Raw genomic sequence first — 6,493 nt, 5'->3', positions numbered from 1 at the left:
TGCACTGTTTGACACACCAGAACTCCTGATGCCACTAGGATGAACCAAGCGGTATTGGAAAGATAGCGGGTTGAGGTGGTTTTTTTGTTTGGTTGTTTTTAAAAATATTTTGGTGGGGCACACTGCAGGAGTAAGGGATGGATATGGAGGAATGGGGAGGTGATTGGGATTGGGGTGCATGGTATGAAATTCCCAAAGAACCAATTAAGAATTATATTAAAAATAGATTTTTTTCACATAATATATTCTGATTATGATTTCCCCTTACCTGCTCCTGTGAGATCCTACTCACCCCCTCTTTATCTGAATTCATACTCTTTCAGTCTCTCCTTAGAAAACAAATTCATCTAAATAATAATAGAATATTATAATAAAGTTAAATATGCTAAAACAAAAAACAAACACATAAAAAAGCCTTTAAGTTTAGAAGAACAAAGAATAAAAAAAAGAATCAATGTCCCAACAGAACTGTAGGAGACAAACTTCAAAGAGGCTATAGAGTTATTTTTATGTTGGCCATCTCCTGCTGGAGATGGGGTCTGGCTTTCATTGTGTTCCACAAGTTTAGTATAGTTCTTATTTTTTTTTTCAATTCAAAAAAGTTTTAAATTTCATTCTTCATTTCTGTCTTAACCCATTTTTTTCAATGAGTGATAACTTGCTTGGTTTCCATGTATCTGTAACCTTCCTCTTGTTTCTGTTATTTATATCCAGCTTTAATTCATGGTGATTAGATACGATGCAGGATTCTATTTCAGTTTTCTTGTATCTGTTGAAACTTGCTTTGTGTCGAAGTATGTGGTCAGTTTTGGAGACTGTTCTGAGAAGAAGGTATATTCTTTTGCGTTTGGGTAAAGTGGTCTGCAAGTATATGGTTGTTCTATTTGGGTTGTGACATCATTTAGACTCAGCATTTCTACACTTGGTTTTTATCTGAATGGTCTGTCTATTGATGAGAGTGGGTTATTGAAGTCTCTCCCACTATCAGTGTATGAAGATCAATATGTGATTTTTGTGTAGCAGTGTTTCTTTAATGAACTTGTCTGCCCTTGTCTTTGGTGCAATGATTATGGAATTATAATATACTCTTGACAGATTTCCTTTGATGAAAATGTAGTATTCTTCCTTCTCTGTTGTGATTAGTTTTGGTTTGAAGTCTATTTTGTCAAGTATTAAAACTGCTGAATTGGCTTGCTTCATGGATCCATTTTCTTCGAATATCTTTTTCAATCCCTTTACCCTGAAGTGATGTCTATCCTTTGATGTTAAGGCTTGTTTCTTGGATGCAGCAGAAGGACAGATCCTGATTTGGCATCCACTGTGTCAGTCTGTTTTGTTCTATTGAATTGAGGCTACTGATGTTGAGAGTTATTAATTATCAATGAGCAGTGACTCTTGAGTCCTATTATTTTGTTGTTGTGTGGGGCCCCCCCACTGCCTTTAGATTATCTGGTCTGAGATTATTACAAATTTGAGGATAAAATTGAGGGATTAGAATTGGAGTAGAGTTAGGCAAGTGAAGCTTGTCTACATGATTTCCTGGCTGGTGTGGATGGTGGTTTCCTGGGGAATACCTGTTGGAACCAACAGCTTAGACAAAAGGAGGGGGTGGTGGGCAAAGACTGTAGACGAGCTTCATGATTTGTTGGGATTAGGAACAGAGAGGGCCACACTCATTTCAATATGGGTCATCTCACACAATTACTTAAAGCAGTTTTATTTATATTATTTATATTTTTGCATGTGTTTCCATATACCGTGTGTGTGGGCTCCATGGAGGTCAGAAAAAGGCATTGGACCCCTGTTAGATGTAATTAATGGTGTGCTGCCTGACATGCTGCTGGTAACTGAACTCTAGCCTTTTGAAGACTTACAGGTATTTTTCATGACCGAGTCATCTATTCAGCCCAATATTTCTTTTTCTTTATTTCTAAATCTTACTTTGAGTATAAATAACTCATTTTTTAATGCTGTCTGTTGTCTCTTCCAAGATCAAAGTTCAAAGACTGTCAGTTTTTCTAAGCAAAGCAACTCACTGTGGTCCACCCCATCTCCCTACCCTATTCCTGACTTTCCATTATTATTCAGACCAAGAGAACTCTAACTATAAACTACTTATGATTGCTCTTCTTTTGGGAATATTAGTACTAACTGCCATCTCCAGATCTGCAATAGAGTTCCTCTGCCCTTGGCTTTTTTTCCTGTGGATTTTTTTTGGGGGCACCTCCAGCTGTCCTGAGCCACACAGAATCCCTTCACCAGCCATGCAGTTCATTATGAGTATTTCCTCCTACAGAGAAAGGGGCAGAGATCAAGAGGACACTGGAGCTTGGCAATTGACCAATGCAGAGAAGTGGGCTGTGAATTTTCCCGGAGGCAATAATGAGGGCACAGACAGCAGCATACCTGGAGGTAAGCTTTAGATGCAGAGTAGTAAATAGCACTGTTATTGTTTTAAGAATGCATGCACAAGAGGAGTTTCATTTATCATTGACATGGAAGTGGGGAAATGGATAGAAAAGAGGCACAGTTAAATTATCTAGTCCTTGGTCATTGAATGTAATTCCTTGACACCATTATCTACTCAGATTATGAACTGACCCTTACAAGTCAATACTCTATCCATCATGGCTATTTTTAAGATATATCTCTTTAGACTCCTTGTCAGCTGAAGGTTGTTCCATGATCTGATGCTGGATTTCCAGACCCAACGTGGTATCATTTAATTTCTGTACCTATTTAATGTTACACAAGGGTCTAAAAGTTTGCTGTTGTAGGCTCTGCTGGATCAGGAGGGCTTTTTTGTACCTGTCATTGACAATATGCCATTACCTACCCATAGGCAATTTTTAGTCTGGGTTTTTATTACTTAAAGAAATCTACTTCAGGAAGAAAGGGGATTGAGACAGATAATGTTACGGTTTAAATGTTTTTATCCCTTCCAGATTTAGTTGTTGGAAGCTAATCACCAGTGTGATGCTCTCAAGGGGTATTTTGGATGTCATTAGACCATGAGTAAGGACCTATAAAGAGGTAAATTATGTTTGTATAACAGAGGCTACAGAGAGTTTTTTTGTTCATACATTCTAACATGTGTGGATACAAGTAGAAGGCCAAGAAGAGGGTACTCACTAGACATCAAACTTGCCAGTGTAAGGATTTTATTTTACACTTCTAAGTTCTCAGATGGTGAGACAGGATTTTCATTTTACATAAGCTATCATATATAATATTTTATTATAACAGCCTCACGTTAATTAAGTCAGGTGCTTTCTACTTTTAAATTCTTCAAATCTTGTAGGCACAGTTCCCTCCCATGATCAGGCTGGAATAGTGGGTAGAGGAACCCTTTTCTTAGGGCATTATAAATTGATTTACCATTTATTTATCTGTTCTCATAACTTTCTTTCTTTCTAACTCATATATTTAAAAGAAATAGTTCTGTGAGTTTCAGGATCTTTCCTTAGCATTCTCACAGATTTTATTACTTCTCTGTATTGTATTCTCTGTGTAATGGTCTGTTCTGTCCCTTTAAGAGACAAACCCTGCCCACTCCCTCCCCTGTCCGCTAAGACAAGCAGATCTTCCTTCTGCCTCCAGACTGAGTTTCTTTCCTTTCAGTCTCTCTCCCAAAGAGATAGCTGCTGCTGTGGCTCCTCTTGTCTTCCCTGTCTCTCTTTCTTTCTCTCTCTGCTTTTTTCTCCTTGCTTCTCTTCTCTCTCCCTCTCCCTTTCCCTTTCATAACCCACTAAATAAATATTCAACCCCACTCTGCATGGCATGCCTATCCATCTCAGTCTCTCACCCTCCATGTGGCTCCCTGTTTGGGACTTGCTGCTCCTTGTGGCACACTGCTTGATTACAGAAAAAAGTGACTGAAAAACTGAGAATATAGGCTGAAATATCTTTGAAATTTCCTGCATCATGGAAAAGTTTGCTGAATAATATGAGCCTGTAGGCTGAAGATGGATGCCCCAACAGTACAGAAGAACGTTGGGTGACTGTCCAGTTAGCAAGATGTCTCTGTCATTCCTAGAGTTTTGGAAGTTGCTTACAAGGTACTTCCTGTTTACTTAGATATTATTATATCCTTCTGGAGTCTTTGATGGAGTTGAAGAATTTATAGTTATAGTTTTCCTTAGTTATGATAAAAGGTAAAGTAGAAATAAACATTGTAACTATAGTTATTGCTTGATACCTGTTTTATTATATGTACTTTTGCTATGTTAATGTTAAAAACTTCCTTTTTACTTAAACAGAAAAGGGGAGGTGATGTAAGATTTCCCTCTGTATGCTGTGATTACCATCGATAAATAAAGGAATTGTTTTGGGTCTATAGTAGAGCTAGGTGAAGAGGAACAGAGCTAGGTGAAGAAAACTAAGCTGAATGCTGAGAAAAAGTAGGTGGAGTCAGAAAGAGGCCATATAGCCCTACCAGAGATAGATGCCAGAACTTTTTCCAGTAAGCCACAGTCTTGTGGTGATACATAAATTAATAGAAATTGGTTAAATTAATATGTAAGAGTTAGCCAATAAGAAGCTAGAGCTAATGGGCTAAGCAGTGATTTAATTAATACAGTATTTGTGTGATAATTTGGGGCTAAGTGACCAGGAACAAACTAGAAGCCTTTCCCTCCTATTAACAAATACAAGTTATTACGGTACGTACCTGCAAGTTATAAAGGTGGGAGGACAAATATAAGTTAATCAAATTTCTCTCTCATGCTGCCTTCCATAGTCCTGAAAATACTTTTCATTGTGCAAAAACATCTGTTACAGTCATTCTGACATAAATATGCTACTGTTTATATAATACATATATCTAAAACTCATGTTTTCACAAACCCAAAAATTTCTTATGAGTTCCAGGGAACTGGATTAAAGGATCTAACTTTAACAGGTCAGATACACCCCTCTCAATTTTCTGGTCCTAAAAATTCTTTTTCCTAAACTTAACTTTGTCCTCTGTTCTGCCAATATCTTAAACAGGTATGAGAGACACCAAACATTTTCACACTACAAACACCAGACAGGAACAAAGAGATCAGCTACTTCAGGATGTGACCAGCATCCAGCTTTCTCAAGTCCCCCCCCCTCAAGATGATGCCCACAACTGAGCAGAAAGCAGTCTTAAGAATTTGCCATCCCAATTTCTTTAACCTATTGTTAACTGCCTTTTTATTATAATAAAAAAAGAGCTGGGAATATAATGGTTTGTTTTGTCCCTTTAAGAGATAAGTTCTGCCCACTCCCTCCTCCATCCTCTGAGGCAAGCAGATCTTCTTTCTGCTTCCAGCCTGAGTTCCTTTTCTTCCTGTCTATCTCCAGAAGAGTTAGGTACCTTCTGCCTCGCTCCCTTCTCCCCACTTCTCCCTCTCCCCACTCCTCTCTATCTCTCTGTTTCTCCCCTCTCTCTCTCTCTCTGCCTCTTTCTCATCATTTCCCATTTCCCTCCATCTTTTCTTTGCCTTTCTCTTCCATAACCCACTAAATAACCAACCACACCCTGCATGGCAAGTCTGTCTTGGTCTCTCACCTGCCACGTGGTTTTCTGACTGGGACTTGCTGCTCCTCATGGCCTGCTTCCCTTGGGACATGTGGGGACCTGCAGTGTTTTATTTTTGCCGTAACACTCTGTACTGTATTCTCTATATTGTTCAAACACAGTAATCATTTGGTTTCTTCTAGAAAGCTGACTTTACAAACTCAAAAGCATGAAGAATGTTTTCTCTTTTTGATTTATCACCTTCTCTGAGACAAAAGCAACCCAGACTTGTGAAGAGGGATGAGTAACAAAACCAACTGAGAGGAAAGGGGGCATTGCCAAACCCAAGTACATAGCTTAGTATTTGGGAATGTTATACAACAAAACACAGACCATACCTGAATACATTCCCACCTCTCTGTCAGTAGTTTTGGGAGGCACAGAAACAATTAACATTTAGCTGTAATTTTTGGGATAAATTACTCTTTATAGAATTTATAGAATTGATTTTTGCTCTCTTTTTCATTATATCAGCATTTATATTTGGTTAGTAGGTAAGAAACAGAATATCCAAGTGAGTGATTCCTTATTTCTTGACATTTCATTGAAAGGAAGTAATTTTTATAGGAAAAGGTCCACTGTTTAGCAGAATTGTTTAAAAAATATTTTTTACCAAAGTATTTATAAGGTATTAATAATAAACTGTGGAATGTAAAAATATGAAACATCATTGTATGCTTGTAAATGCTTTAGGATTGCTTTTAAATGATTAGCATACATTTTCTTTTTAAAATGTACTGCTTTAGTGTGGGTCTCTGTCTCTATCTCCATCCATCTCCAGATGAAGGTTCTATGGTGATATGCAAGATATTCATCAGTATGGCTATAGGATAGGGTCATTTCAGGTTCTCTGTCCTCAGCTGCCCCAGGAACTAACTGGGGACATCGCCCTGGGCACCTGGGAGCACCAAATCTCTTGCCAACCCTAAGATGGCTCCCTTAATTAAG

This window comes from Alexandromys fortis, unplaced genomic scaffold (genome assembly GCF_014885135.2).
Source record: "Alexandromys fortis isolate MF-2015 unplaced genomic scaffold, M_Fortis_MF-2015_v1.1 scaffold_11, whole genome shotgun sequence".
In the NCBI taxonomy this organism is placed as follows: domain Eukaryota; kingdom Metazoa; phylum Chordata; class Mammalia; order Rodentia; family Cricetidae; genus Alexandromys; species Alexandromys fortis.
This window is presented reverse-complemented; position numbering follows the sequence as displayed.